At 35.7% G+C, this 16,627-nt stretch overlaps 1 protein-coding gene across 1 annotated transcript in view; it reads right to left on the bottom strand.

The window, feature by feature from the left end:
• Nucleotides 1-13,453, bottom strand: part of Frmpd4 (FERM and PDZ domain containing 4) — a 975,050-nt gene extending 961,597 nt beyond the window's left edge. The window contains exon 1 of the mRNA XM_047537129.1: nt 13,414-13,453. The gene's annotated coding sequence lies outside the window, so the exon portion shown is untranslated. The remainder of the gene's footprint in view (nt 1-13,413) is intronic.
• Between the last annotated feature and the right edge of the window lie 3,174 nt (nt 13,454-16,627).

Below are 16,627 nucleotides of genomic sequence, written 5' to 3'. Positions count from 1 at the left end.
ATGCCTGTAATTCCAGCAACTCAGGTGGTTGAAGCAGGAAGATCACAAGTTCAAAGCTAGCCTCAGTAGATTAGCAAGGCACTTAACAACTCAGCAAGACCCTGTCTCTAAATAAAATATTAAGAAGGACTGGGGGTGTGACTTAGTGATTGAGTGCCCCTTGGTTCAATCCCTAGTACCTCCTCCCCCCAAAATAGCAAGCATTTCTATTATCTGAGAGAAATATTTTTTCAGATATATTTATTGACCCTGAGCTAACTTACTATCCAAAAATAGCAAAAGGCCTCATGTTGATCTTCTACTCTTCTGAGTGTAGGAATCAACTTTAGTTTATGGCCAAACTCAAGAAGCACATCTTTATAGACTAAACTTCATAAAAGAAATTTCCACAAAATTAAGTATGCATCACACTTGAAAACACTGATGTTGAAGAGAAACTCAGACACTTAAGGAATTTCTTTTGTTCCAAGCTGAAATGTAACAGTGAAGTTCAATTTAGAGGGCTGGAACTATAATCTATTATTTTTCACCCTAGTCACTGCACTGTTAAAATGGAAGATGTAGCTAATCAATTACAATAGCTGAGGTGGAATATTGCATAGCTTGTAATCTCTGAAGCTTAAAAGAAAATCCGTTTACAAAAATTCAGAGATACATCAAAATGACAAGGGGAATAAAAGTTCCTTCATTTTCAATTAACAACAGCCAGAGTTTTAGAAAGCCATAACATCCTTATTCCCCTTTTTCTTACCTCTTTTAAAGTCTTCCAATTTGACCATAAACATGCCATGAAAACAGAATTAATGGGATGTTTACAAAACAGATGTTTTCAAGTGATGCTAATAATACATTTAAACCCAAGATCTAACTTTCCAAAGGAATATAAATTACAAATGACAGAATACATGGAACACAGAATGCATTAAAAATATATACCTCAGAACAGACCAACTCAAAGGAGATGTTGTCTAACCAGTACTTAATGGACATCTACTATATCCCAAATTTATTCTGGAGGATTAATATTTTTCACTCTGTCAAATTATGAACTATTTGCAGGAAGAAGAGTATGATATTTAACCCTATACAGAATAAATAGAAGAAAAAAGAATATTCAGAATACTATCTTCTTATAAGTGAATAAATGATAGGAGGAATACACACCCACACACATACATATGCACACATCCATACATATACACACCCATTTGTAGCTTCCATATCTTGGCATTGTGAATAATGCTGTAATTGACATGGGAATGTAGACATCCCTTCAGCATAATGATTTCATTTCCTCTGAATATATACCCAGAATTGGGATTTCTGGATCATGCAGAAATTCTACTTTTAGTTATCTTTTTGAACCTCTATACTGTTTTCTATAATGAAATAAAGAGGGAAGTCCTATCACTTGTGCCAACATGGATGACCCTGGAGGACATTATGCTAAATGAAATAAGCAAGGCACAGAAAGATAAGTACTGTATGATCTCACTTATATGTGGAATTTAAACAAATAAAACCCATACAAGCAGAGTAGAAGAGTGAGTACCAGAGATGGAGGGTTGGGGATAGACAGGGAAAGGGGAAATGTTGTTCAAAGGATACAAAAATTCAGTTATGGATAGTAAGTTTTAGTGAACTACTGCACAGCATTGTAACTATAGTTAATAATAGTACATGATATATATCAAAATTGTCAAAAGAGATTTATTTATCTATCTTATTCATTTATTTATACATACAGGAGATTACATGGGAGTTCTATAACACTGACTTATAGCCCCAGCCTTTTTTGTTTCTTACTTTGAGACGGGGTCTTGCTAAGTTAGTAAGGTTGACCTTGAACGCGGGCTGGGATTATAGGTGTGGGCCACCACACCATGCCCTGAAAGAGATTTTACCTCATTAAGTCCCAACTTTTCTAGTTATGCATGTTCCACATCTGGAACAATGGATCAAAATGGGCTAAAAATTCTTACCAGAGAGAAATAAGTATGTGAAGTATGTATATGTAGCTTGATTTAATCATTCCACAATGTATACATATTATAACATCACATTATACTGTACAATTATGTACAAATATAATTTTTCAATTAAAAATAAAATAAATTACAATGATTAGTTGCTGCTCTAAGAACATACTAAAAATACTGCAGAGCTGATAGAATGCATTGAAGGTATAGAAGTAATATGAAGAACATGGTGTCTGAAAGTGAACTAGCATTCACTTCAGGAACTGTATGGAATATGTGTGCATTTATTTTGTGTGTATATGTATGGATGAATGTATAGATAGATAAATAGACAATATTCAAAGTACATAGAATTAGAAGAAAAAGAATATAACATTATATATACTATATGTGTATATATAACCAATTGAAAGGAAGTTGAGGTACTAAAATGTCCCCAGGAGCCCACCTCCAGCTGGCCCAACTGAAGGGGAAGGTGACCCCATTGGAACCTGGACCTCTGATGCATGTACAGCAGAAAATCTCGACTTTAAAATTCTGGAATGATGGAGTGCCCATACTTCTTATATATTGCTGGCCCTGGTTTCATAAATCTATCCTTTCCCTATATAACTTACTCTTTCTCCATACTATGTAGCATACAGTTGATCCCAAATTTTAATGGATGAACTATAGACAGCCAAAGGAACCACCTGCATGAAAAATGGAAGCTGTAAGTTGGTGGTGATCATGTTTGAATGATGGGGCAGTAGGCAATAGCTATTTTGTTCTTTCTGCTTTTCAGAATTTCCAAATTGTCAACCTTGACCTTAGAATGGGGAAAGGGGATACTTATTATTTAAAATGAACTTGAAACCACCCAAATAGTAGTACCTCAAAAGAAACATATCTACTTGGTTATATGGTCTAGAATTAACCACTGCTTCTTTTAGAGATGTAATCTATGAAACACCAATTTTAAAGGAAATCCAATGTGTGCCCTCAATTTATCATCTCAGAATTTGCTAGATGAGAAACTAGTCCATGTCTCCTTAGTTTGGAGAATGACAGTCTCTACTACAAAAGATTATTCCTTAGAAAATGTCTTGTTCCATCTTTACAAGTCTCATTTCCCTTCAGGGTTTTCAGAGAAGTCTCTTTTTGTGAGTAATAATAAATCAAGCTAAATTAAATATGGCCTAAAAAGGGATTTACACTTCCATTTACAAGAATGGGTAGTGGCAGTAGATGAATCAAAGTTGCCTCATTTAATTCATGGTCCTAACAAGGATGGTTATCTGGCTTCCTGGCCTATAGGAAATAAAAGATATGATACAGTGATGGAAAGAGAAAGTTCAGAGAAGTAGGCTGCAAGGCTGGTGGTGGTTGAGTACATACAAATAAATGCCTGTCTGACTCAGACAATAAAAAAAGAAGTAGTAGCAAGAGTTACTTGACAAGTAGATGTAAATAATGTCAAACAAGATTTCTGAGGTACTATTAGATCAGACAAATAAAGAAAATTGAGTTTTCTGGTTTTGATTTTTAAACAGGACCTGGTATATAGTTGACAACTTACAAATGTTTATTGAATGCATATTGAATAGATAAATAACATGGAACCCTGACAAGGGATAAAGCAAAAATTGCCCCACAGACATTGCTGGTACCAATAGAAAAAGTATTTTCTTTTTGGAAAGTAATTTAGAAAAATGAATCAGGACTTAAAAAGATCCCAAACTTTGGAATCAGCAATTCTTAGGAATCTGATTTAAGGAAATAATCTTAAAGGGTTTTTAAAAAGCCTTATGCAAAAATATTCCCAATGAATAAGCAGGAACATTGGGAATAAGTCAAATTTCCAACACAGAAAAATAAATAAACTTGATGGGATATTACATAACCAGGAATATTCAATGTTCAGGAAAGCCTACAAAAATGTAAGAAAATGCTTTAAATTCTTTAAATTTATCCATCCATCCTATATCCATATAAATACGATGTGCATGTATAGATGCATACAAAAGCATATATAGCATGATTATAATTTTATATTGAAAGAATAAGTATCATTCCCATATGAATGTTACTATATTGTAACCAACTAATTATTGAAGGAAAATTCCTTGTCATGGAAGTATTGCAGCTAATAAATGAAAATCCAGTGAAAGGATTAGAATAGCACACAGTTCATAATCTTTGCTAAGTAACAAAATTACTCCAGCATAAAACAACACAGTTATTTTAAGTTGTTTTAGCTTAAAACAACACAGACTATGGTTCAAAATTTAAGAATGGCTAAGAGTTCTGGTTCAGGTTTTTCCAGAAAATACATTCAAGATACCAGTTAGGACTGCAGGCATCTGAAGGCATGACTTCCAATCTCACTTACTATGATATGAGCAGGAGGCCTCAGTTCCTCTCCATGTCATCCTGGTGGCATGGCTACTGGCTCTGTTCAAAGTGAGTAGCCTGTGACAGAGGGGCTGAGGCTATACCCTAATTGTCTCATAGCCAATTTTGTTTTATCTTGTTTCATTCACATTTTTACCATTTTTAATCGTGCTCTCATATTATTTTGAACTAAATCCCAAATGTCATTTCATATAAAAGCACCTTTACAAATAGAAGCATTCTTAAAAACCTGGACAAAATAAAATATTAGGTAATAGCAACTATGATTCAAGAAAATGGAGTGAGGTCTGGTGCATTTCAAATGTCAGCCTTATGGAATAAAACCACACTTTGTCAAAATAATAAATTAAGTGTGATAGAGAACCAATCAAATTGAAATGTTCTAAATGTCCTATAAATACAGATAGTCCTGGAATTAGGATGGTTCAGCTTATGACTTCTCTACCTTACCATAGTGCAAAAGCAATACACATTCATTAGAAACTGTCCTTTAATTTTTAATTTGGATATTTTCCTTAGTATGCAGTAAGGTCCTCTCTCATGTTAATAGGCAGCAACAGTGAGCCATACCTCCAAGTCAGCCACAGGAACTTGAGGGGAAAACCACTGCAGCTCTATAGTGTGCTGGCGCTAAGATAGGATGTTTGGTAGATTAGGTGTACTGAGTGCTTTTTCTACTAGTGATAGTTTCCACTTGTGATGACTTTTTCATAATGTAACCCCATCATGAGTTGAAGAGCATCTATATTCATTTTTTTTTTTGCCTTGTGTTTTTGAGACAGGGTCTTGCTATTGCCCAGGCTGATCTTGAAACCCTGTGCTCAATTGATCCTCCTGCCCTAGCTCCCAAGTGCCTGGGTATATGGGTGCGCACTACTGAGTCCAGCTCTTTTGCAAATAAATAAATGTAATGATGTAAGTGTGGGGAAGATCCTCAACAAGTTCAATCTAGAATACCCATATAATTCAGCAATTTCATTCCAAAGCAGTTATATATCCAAGGTAATTTAAAACATATGTTTACCCTGAAATCTGTGTATAAATGGTTAAGCTGGTGGGTGTACTTGGGGGCCTAATATTCTACTGAGTGAACTTTGTTTCATAGGTTATTGAACATAAATTTTTTTTGTTTTATATTATTGGTTTGAAATTCACATGGAGAGGATCACCTTGTTCCACTAAGGCAAAATGCTTGTTACAGTTCCATTGCAATGCCCAAGTTAAATCACTTAACTTAATGCAGTTTAAAGCAGACACCATCTTGACAAATTGGCTACAGACGAGCCAACTCTGAACAATGCTGCTGCAGTCAGAGGGGCCTAGGTATGGATTATTTGTCAACCTGGCCATCATAAAGTCCATTAGGAGCAGGAGGCCCTGAAAGCATGTAGCAAGCTGATTGGAAGCCAAGCCACAATGATAGCAGGCACCAGCAAAAATAATGCAAGTGCCACTAATTACAAGGTATTATCTGTGTGATGTTGTCTTAAATAATTCATATTATAAGGCAACTAAAATATGCTTAGATGCTTTTTGCTTGGCTTGATCGAAATGCACATCATTTGATTTGCATATCCTGTAAGCAAGTCAATTTTGCAGTACATCACAGGAAAAGACATTAAATTTGGTTCACTTAGATACAGAAAATCTGGGAAATAGGACACTTTCCTCTGGAAAAGAATATCCTTAAAATGATCATTTACAATGAAATATTCAAGATAAAAAAATGATCAGTTTAAAAGTATGAATAGTTTACTGAAAGAACATTTTTTTCAAAAATATATACTATGAATTTTCCTAGGAAAGCATATAGATGATTCTATGAAAGCAAGTAGGTTGAAAAGCAAATGGCATGTTGTAAGCTGTTCATTCTCCACCTGCCAAGACCCAATCCTTCCGAGCTGGCAATTTACACAGTAATCTAGCAAATCGAAATGAAATAACTGTCATTTTAAGTCTCCAACAAACTCATTACTGGCACTTTCAAACTACTCTGTGCCTTTTAGAAAATATAGGAAAAGGGATGTTCAGTTTCACAGTTGATCCTTGGCTGCCCTCTCAAGCCTGAATTACCAACATCAGCCATCAATCACACAAGTATAGCATGGTGTCTCGATTTTGCCATCTGTGAAGATGTTTTAAGAGATGGTGGAAGAGGAAATAGGATAAGAATCTTAGAAGGTAATTCCAGAAGGAATCTTAGAGAAACTAACCCAATGCAATGCGACTTTTTATGTATAAACAAAGTATAAGTCAACAGACTGGCCAAAGAAACAAGCTTAAGTCTGCATTGATGCGAACTGATTCTCCCAAGGAAGCATAAAAGGAAAATGGCCCCTCCCAGGCTCCATGGTGGGTACTAGAAGCCTGGTCTCATCAAGTTGGAGGGGGAAGCCAGCCTTTAGATGGAGTGCTCAGGGTTGGAGGGAAAACTCAAGAAAGGTAATACTAAAGAAGCATCAATTCGAAAGGACCCAAGAGTAAGGAAAAACCCACTTTCAAACACTTGTTATGAATGGATTCTAGCTCTTTTTATTTTATTTTTAAGCCAGTTCCTGAAGAGACTCATGGAAAGCACAGGAGCTGAATTTTCTGTGACAGTAGGAACAGGATATCAGACAACTACTGCTATTCTAGTGATGCAGAAATTGTCCATTTAAAGCAGTTCATATGTTGTTCATGCACACCCCAAATGCAAACGCTATTTTAATAAAACAATATATGTGGAGCAGGATTCACAAGAGAATGTGATCCAATTCCTTCATATGTACAATATAGGCACTTTGTAAAAGTGACACTCCAGGGACATGGAGTTTTCTCTGAATCCCTTCTGGGCACACGCTGAGCCACACATCTCTCTCTATACCTCTGCTGCACTATCTCAGGAGACAAAGGCCTAGACCTATGCTTGAGATTCCTCCCTGTGTGGATGGGTGATGACAGCCCGGGCCAAGATAGAAAATATGATGACACAAGCACAAAAGTTAATATTTTCACCTTAGGTCTTACAGACTGTTAGTACTTGTCATTCAACACCTGAGAAAAACCAAGCCCAGAGGGAAGCAATATAAAAGAGTATTTCTATTCTGGTATCTTGTTTGCAAGAAAAAAATGTGATCTCATAAAATGCTGAAGTATCATGGATGAAATATGAGATGTTAAGAGTTTACAGAAAAATGCAGAGATCAAAAGATCAGTAACTACTAAAAAGTGGTCAAGAGGGTTTGAAATCATGACTTTGCTTTTGATGTATTATACAGAATCTAAGAAAGCAAATATTTGGAGTTGTTGGAACATAAAGCTAGTAAATACATTTTGCAAATAAAAACTACCCCGGTGTTTGCCTTTTAATTCCCAAATAGTATTTCACATTATTAAATATCCTTTCTCCCAAGACATTAAGTGATTTTATAGAATCTAAAAGGTAATCAAGTAAAAGAATGGTTATCCCTTCCTGCATGGCTCTCAAGTAGTAAACAGATCCAAAGCATGGTGCTTGATGTTATTCATAGTGAATGATTGCAGTACAAAAATGAGTACAAGTTTCCTATGTTTTCATTCTTGTATTTCTCAAGTTAGTTTCGGACAGTTTATGTGGGTACTATTAGAGATATGAGACTTGGGTAGATTCTCTGAAAATATGACTAGTAAGTAGCCTGTTCTGACCATCAATTTATTTCCCCTCCCCTTCAACCTGTGATGGCCCTGTGACTTACTTTGACAGCAAAATATGGCAAAAGAGGTGTGGAAGCTTCTGGTTTTACTCTTGAAGCCCTATATCACCCTGTGAAGAGTCTGTCTTCCTTGCTGGAGAGGGAAATATTGCCAGTCCCTGATACACCAGGCATGGTGTCAGTCTTTGATCAAAGCCATCGTGGAGGCCATAGTCCCAAATGAGCTCCCAGTTTGATGTGACCACAGGAATGACCACAGCCAACACAATACGGAGAAGTTCATGCAACTGACAGGGTAGTGAGAGTAAATCATTGTTACTTTAAGAAATCAAGTTTTTAGCAGCTCAGTTCACAATAGCTAGATTGTGGAACCAACCTAGATGCCCTTCAACAGATGAATGGATAAAGAAACTCTGGTATATATACACAATGGAATACTATTCAGCCATAAAGAAGAATAATATTATGGCATTTGCAAATAAATGGATGGAATTGGAGAATATCATGCTAAGTGAAATAAGCCAAGCCCAAAAAATCAAAGTCCAAATGTTTTCTCTGGTAAGTGGAGAATGATTATAAAGGGGGTGGGGGTGGGGAATGAGAGAAGAATGGGGGAACTTTAGAACATGTAGAAGGAAATGAGAGGGAGGGGGTATGAAAAATGGTGTAATGAGACAGACATCATTACCCTATGTACATATATGATTACATGAATGGTGTGAATCTACATTGTGCACAACCATAGAAATGAAAAGATGTACACCATTTGTGTACAATGAATCAAAATGCAGTCTGTAAAAAAAAAATTAAAAGCTAAATAAAAAAATAAAAACACCAAGTTTTGTCATTTATGCAGCAACAAATTAATTCAACTTAAGGTTTTAATGTTCCATTTAATATTTCAAAAACTTTCTTTAAGGCAGATCCAAATTCTCGACTCTTCTTGAACAGTTTTTGATTGCTGTTTTGATTGTCTGAGGATATCTGACTCTTGCTTCTTCGCTCTCCCAAAGCAGACTCTGCCAGTGATTCTCCAGGGAGTTTCCAGAAGCCTTGGTGGGGACTAGGGTAGCACTGTGGATCATTCTTGTTCTGGGGCTTCCGACTCTTGAACTGCACAGCCACTTAAAGCTCTTCAGCTACAGATGGCCATTGTGGACTAACCAGCTTATAGTCATAAAGCAATCTAATAAATCCCCTTTTCATAATCATACTTTCTGTTGATTCTGTTCCTCTAGAGAACCCTGACTAATTCAATGTCTCTTGCTGGTTTTCTATTCCCTTTTCTCCTTTCAAAATGTACTTCTTCTAACTCTATAAAAGATAGTGATTTTTTTTCTCCAACCTTTCAGAACTTGTCCATGTCATACTGCTGGAGTATAAGAACTTGTGGGAAACAGTGACAATTCCAATCACTGTATTGAGAATTCTCCTTTAATCAAGACCTCAAAAGCCTGTGGTTTGCTTTGTGTCTTACTATAATTATTTATGTTCAGAGCAATGGATGACATGAAAAATAGGAAAAGCTGATCTGTGTGGGATTATCCTGGATTCAAGTAAGCTGTAGGGCATGATGATAGAATCGACAATTTTCCCTTAATGATTTTCCCTCTTCCTTCCAAAAACTATTGTCAAAAAGAATGTATTACTAAGTGATAGTTATTTGAAATTTTTGATCACTTTTTAAAAAAACTATAAATTTATTTCTCTTCTAAAAATTATTTGAAAAACTTCTGGAATGCATAATAAAACTATAAAAAAACTTTCTTTGGGATACTTACTTAAAAATAATCCAAAACAAGACAACTCCATCATCTTATCTTAAGAAACATCATTCTGTTCAGATGGCAGTGTGAACAGATTGGATGAAAATTTCTTCTCATAAACTACATGTAAGACACAGAAAATCATCTCAAAAAGAGTCAAATCATTTGTCAACAACAAAAAGATACAAATACAACTGAAATTCTAGGGGGACATTTTTAAAATTCACATCTCAGCAGTCAGGGCTTTCAGAATCTCATCTTTAAAGAAAACATTTCCCCCCTCCAATCTACTTGTTTTATTTAAACAGCAAATGGGTCAGTCATGAAAATCAAAAACAAGTTTTCGATTTTGAGTTGGCTCATGACAGGTGACTCATAATTGACTAGTAATATAAGACCAAAGTTGATAAATACTCCCATGGAAAAATAAAGGAGCAAATGGCTGAACAGATGAAAACAATGAGAAGTAAAGTGATGCAAACAAGAGAATAAAAGTCCCTTTGTAGTCAGAGACACTAGGAGCCAATTAGATTTACTTTAGGGTATTGAAAAGGGGACTCTGGTAAATGTATTTAAATTTTATTTAATGAAAACAAGCAACTTCAACTGATCACTGAAATACACCTTCCTAGAAAAGGAGACTAAAATGGCACAGCTGCTATGGAAAATAGTATGAATATTCCTCAAAAAAACGAAAAGGAAATTACCATACTATCCAACAATCCCACTTCTGAGTATTATTCCCCCCAAAAAAATAAGGCAGATTCTCAAGACATATTTGCACACTCATATTCACTGCAGCATTTCTCCCAATAGCCAAGACTTAGAAGCAACCTAAATATCTATCAACAGATGAACTAATGAACAAAATGTGGTAAGACCATACAATGGAATATTATTCAGCCCTAAAAATGAAGGAAATGCTGACACATGCTACAACAGGGATGAACCTTGAACACATCATAGCAGATAAAATAAGCCAGGCATAAAAAAGGGAAAATACTGTATGATTCCACTTATGTGATGTTCCTAGCATAGTTAAATTCAGAGACAAAAAGCAGAATGGTAGTTGTAGGCACTGGATTGGGGGAGAGAAGGGAATGGGAGTTGTCCACTGGGTGCAAAATTTCAGTTTCACATTGTGAAAATATTCTAGAGATCTTCACCATCATGTGAACATACTTCACACCTCGAATTATATGATTAAAATGGTTAAGATAATAAATGCTATGAAATATAGTTTTTAAACAAAAGATATAAAATTAAAAACCTGCCTTAGAAAGAAAAATAGAAGGAAAAACTTCAAAATGATTATGGTGACTAGCTATGGCAAGGGCATAATGGATGATTTTTTAATTCTCTTTTTATTTGTACTTTCATCTGACTGTGCCTTTTAGCTTTTAGGGGTTTTTGTTGGAACTGAAAATACTAGTTTTCTATAATTTAAAAGAAAGTGAGGTTGAAAAATAATTATCTTACCACTTTTAGGAAAGGGTTTTTATTTATTTTTATTTTTTTATTTTTTTTTATTTTTTTTTAGGAAAGGGTTTTTAAATCTAAGTAGGATAAAGGAAATAATTAAAGCATAAAAAGAAATGAATTAGAAAACAGAAAATTATAGCATTATTTTTAAATCCAAGACAAAATTCCCTGAACAACTATAACAAAAGAACACTTTTGTCAAATATAATCAATGAAATAGAAGGAAAGTGCCAATTAAATAGTCTATAATTTCTAAATAAATTTAATTAAATAATTAAATTAATTAAATTATGGGTTAAAGTAGATAACAGCTACTGAAAAAAATTTTGAAACGGTAAGAAATAACAAAGCAGGAACAACTGTAATATAATTGAAAATGTAGGTCACATTTGCCAAATTTTATCTGCAAAGACCAGATAATAAATACTTCCACCTTTGCAAGCTATGTAGTCTCTGTAGCAGCTACTCAATCTCTGCCATTCTAATATGAAAGTAAACATGGACATTATACAAATAAATGGGTACACCATGTTTCAATAAAACTTTGTTGAAAAAAGGAGGCATTGGATCAGATCTGGCCCACTGGTCATAGTTTGCAGGTGAAATGACACAGGCCAGGTCTCTTTTCTCTCTTTTTTCTTTTCTCCTAAAAGTTGGCTTTTCCATCATGGTGATAATTTTTACCAATGCAATACAGAACCATAGCTACTTTCTTTTCCTCCTGGACCACTGACATCTTTTTATCTACAGCATTCTTAATTAGATACCACTAAACAAACACTTTCTGATACTGGATCCTCTGAATCCACAGTTATTGACCTTTAACTTTTTTAGTATTTTGTACTAAAAAAACTAAAGCTTCTTAAATCCTAGAAGGCAAACAAAGGGAAAATTAAAAATACATCTTAACCTGCTAGTACTAACAAGAAATCTATTCTCAGGAAATATCTCAGACCCACTCCTTGATAAAATGAAAAATAAAGAGTGAGAAATTGTCATCCTAAAAGCTTTTGGGAATGGGATTCAAGGTTTCAGGTCTTGAAGTACGTAATTAGAATAGGGAACTCTAGCTAAAGCTCAGAGAAATGACAAATTGTTAAATCATGCCTTCTCATGGACATAGTGCAGTTACCCCAACTCAGGTTGTACGTTCCCCTTTAGGTACCATTAAAAAAATAGGGTTGGGAACCAGTGCAGTGACCCTCACCTCTTATTTACAGCTATTGATGAGGTTGAGGCAGGAGAATCACAAGTTCGAGGTGAGCATGGGCAAATTACTAAGACTCTGTTTCAATTTTTCAAAAAAAAGGCTGGGGATATAGCTCCTTGTTAGGATGTCACCTGGGCTCAGTATTGCTGAATAAAGCAGGTGGGGGAGACCAAGTAGTGGGCCATTTGAGGAAGAAGAGGGGCAGGAGGTAATTGGGGATGTAGCTCAGCAGTACAGTGCTTGCCTAGCACACTGGAAGTCCTGGGCTAATTCCCCAGCACAAAAAATAATAATAAAAAGCAACAAGAAATAATTATAAGACTGGGCTTGATGGTGCATGCCTGTAATCCCAGGAATTTGAGAGGCTGAGGCAAGAGGATCACAAGTTGAAAGCCAGCAACAGCAACTTAGTGAAACCCTGTCTCTAAATAAAAAATAAGAAGGGCTGGGGATATGGGGATATGGATCAGTGGTTAAGTGTCCCTGGGTTCATTCATAAAACTTGAAGTAAGTGGGCCCTGATTGTTTGAAAGCTGATTTGTTTCAAACTTTTAAGTCCTAAATAACTTCATGCTAACAATTCAGAAATTTGAAAATAAAAACATGAATCATTATGCAACTAATTTTATAAAGCTTAAACAGAAAGAGAATTTCTGGAGGTAAAATCTGACAGGTTATTCTGATAGCAACCTATTATTCTGATAGCAACCTGTTTAGAGCTAGCATTTGGGAAGTGCAGGACATTAGAGTTAAATGTAACAATGGATAAAAGATGAGGGTTAGTTAATTAACAACTGTACTAGAGAGGTCTAACTCGCAAAGATTACTATGGAAAAAAACTTAGCAAATGTATCCAGGACTTTAACCATGTTTATATATGTTGATACCTGTGGAAGAGGGTTACTCACCTGCTTCTGGTACCCATTTTCAGTAAGACTTCAGGCTAAGGTTCACATCTGAGGAAGGGGATGTGTCTCATTCATTAAGTGACCCTGGGTCACGTCTGAGGAAGGGATGCCTCCCAGTCGTTACTGGTATCACCCACCAGGTTCCAGATACACACTTCTGGATTTGCTGAAAGGCAAAAGAGGCAATCAGTCTCTACATGCCTGAGTAAGGCACCATTGAATCCGGTACAAGAAAACAAGCCAATCAGTTTGAAGCCCCTCCTATCATTCTGTCTTGCCTCTCTAGTGGCCCCTACTGGTAGAAAATAATGGGAAGCAGGCAGGCAAAAGAAAACCCTGATGTGCAGTCAGTTCTCAGAAAAAACAGAGCACTTAAGTTGTAGGTCGGGAGCTGCCTGATAATCGCTCAAAGACTAGCAACACTTGACTTGTTTTGTTTGTTTGCTTATGTGAGGTTGACTAGAAACCTCTTTATAAAATTTCCTTTAAGTGTACAAAATATTCCAGCTATTTAAAATGCTAGAGCCTTGATTCAAAAAAATCTTAAAAGGATTTTTTCTTAAAGCTAAGAAACTACCATCAGATATACCTTTTAAAGAGATTTCTGGAAGTAAGCAAGTTTTTACTTCTTTAATATTATTGTTTTATTGCTTGTATTGATTATAATTTTCTCATGAATCTGGCTTGGGAATTTTCAGGGCAATGATTTCATTTTCCAATAGTTTTAGTTCTCTTCATTTATTCTCTGTACAAAATTCATGATATAGTATTACTTCTGCAACTGGTATTTTTTTTCTTTTTTTTTGGTACTGGGGATTGAACCCAGGGTCACTTAAGGACTGAGACACATCCCCAGTCCTTTTTATTTCTATTTTTGACACTGGGTTTTGGTACATTGCTTAGGGTCTAAGTTGCTGAAGCTGACCTCAAACTTGCAATCCTCCTGCTTCAGCCTCTGGAGTCACTGAGATTACAGGTGTGCACCACCATGCCTGGTAAACAACCTGGAAATTTTACCTAAGGTCATAAGACTTTTAAAGTAAGAGCATCTATATTACAGAGCATCTATAATTCAACCTCACATAAACAAACAAACAAAAACAAGTCGGGGAGCTCTCAGATATTGAAAGCAATTCAAAAGCAATTGGATGATATTGACATCATTCTATTATGTTCAGCTTTTCTATGCTAAACCAAAGGGCAAAGCATTTCCACTTTTTTTTTTTTTTTGTACCGGAGATTGAACCCAGCAGCACTTAACCACTGAGCCACATCCTCAGCCCCTTTTGTTTTTTGAGATGGGATCTGGCTAAGTTGTTTAGGGTCTCACTAAGTTGATTAGGGTCTCAAACTTGGGATCCTCCTGACTCAACTTCTCAAGTTTCTGGGATTATAGGCACACCAACAATGGAACACAATTTCTCTGGGAATGTTTATTTGTTAACAGGGCAGGCTTCTTGTGTAATAATTCCCTTTTGACAAAAGATACGTAAAATTGAAGAGCACCCAACTACCTATAACTTAAGCAACAAAAGTAATTTTCTCCTGTTTACAGCAGGAAAATCATTTGATCGTACCATGGCCATGTTTGCTATATCATAATTTGGCATGTTAAAATACTTTTTGAAAACTTGACTTCTCCATTGAGAAAAATAAAAGAACTTGTTTTCATTATCTAATAACAAATCTGAGACCTCTTGGAAATGATCTAATGTGGTGTGTTTGCCCTGTTTGGCACAATATTTGAAATAGTCTTTAAGTGAAAATTCAATCTTTTCATAATATCATTAATAGTTACCTGGAAACCAAAAAGTGAGCAAAGTAGCAAACCATCACCTCCCACTCTACTTTTTACCACTATAAACTGACTATTGTTTTTGTTTTTGTTTTCTGATTTCTGGGGGACAACCAAACAACTACACCCAGTAGCTCATAAAATACTGAGGGATATGGGGGAGATAAAGAAACTTGGAAAATGTTTCAAAGAAATTTCAAGTTTTCATCAATTTTTTCTTTTATCTTAGCTTTGTGTGTCATGAATTGATCCCACAAGAAAACCACCCTGAAACTTGATACCCAAGAACTCATAAATCCAGACCTTTTTCTGATGAGTAACTAAAAAATGCAAAAAAGCATTTGTCTGACTATCCAGAAATGTGGGTGTATGACCTAGAGAAAGACTGGCACTCAAATACTATGTGCAAGTGCTATTTGATCATTTCAGCCCTATTAGTAAAAGGCAAACTTGGGAGCCATCTGAATGACCAACAATGTGAAGTAAGTAATACAGGTTATGATATCCCTGCAATAGACTTCATATAGCAATCACAAGGATCATGTATATGTATATGTAAAACCATGTTTATGCACGTATCATGCATATATGTACATACAGATGTATGTTTGTGTAGTATACATATATAAAAATATGATGAGTAATAAAAAGTTCCAGGTGCATAATAAGAGTACAAAACATTTCAGACTAAGGATATAATTGTCTCTGGGAGAAGGGCAGGGAACTGAGACTCAGATAATGGTTAAAAGGAACTTCAGCCAAATGCAAAATGTATTTTTTTCTTTTTATAACAGTGGCTGAAAATAAATAGTAGAAAATAACAGTTGTCTGCAAATTTAACCCCCTCAAACTTCAGGCTAGCTACAAAATTCCAGAGATGAAGTTCTGTCTCTATCCATTTTCTTCCTTATTATCTGAGCAGTAGCAATGGCAGGCATATGTTACCTTGAGTATCTGATGGCTTTTGAACATGTCAAATTTTCAGCAATTTCAGCCAAGGCAATAGAGTTTGAGCTGTTCCATAGATAGGGTGTAAAGCATGAGAACCACAAAAAGCACAATGTGATGTTAGCTACGGCTACATAACAAACCACCCCCAAAAGCTGAGGCTTAAAACAACAAGCATTTATTATTGATCAACAGCATATGATCATCTAAGTGTTAAAATGGTCTAGCCTTGCCTGATCTTCTCTGGCTCATATATTCACCTGTTGTAGCCTAGGAGGAAGATTGGAGGTTGGCTGAAAATGGTTTCTTTCACATGTTCGCCAGTCAGCTGGTTGTTTGCTGAGGTAATGAGAATAATCAGGTCATGTGGCTCATATCATCCAGCGGGTTAATCCAGACCTACTCATATCTCAGCAAGGTTCCAAAGGAGATAACAGAAGTGAGAACTCCTTTCATCTGTTGAAGGGCATC

Source organism: Sciurus carolinensis, chromosome X (assembly GCF_902686445.1).
Source record: "Sciurus carolinensis chromosome X, mSciCar1.2, whole genome shotgun sequence".
In the NCBI taxonomy this organism is placed as follows: Eukaryota; Metazoa; Chordata; class Mammalia; order Rodentia; family Sciuridae; genus Sciurus; species Sciurus carolinensis.
The sequence above is the reverse complement of the archived record's forward strand: the minus strand, read 5'-3'. Positions and strand labels throughout refer to the sequence as shown.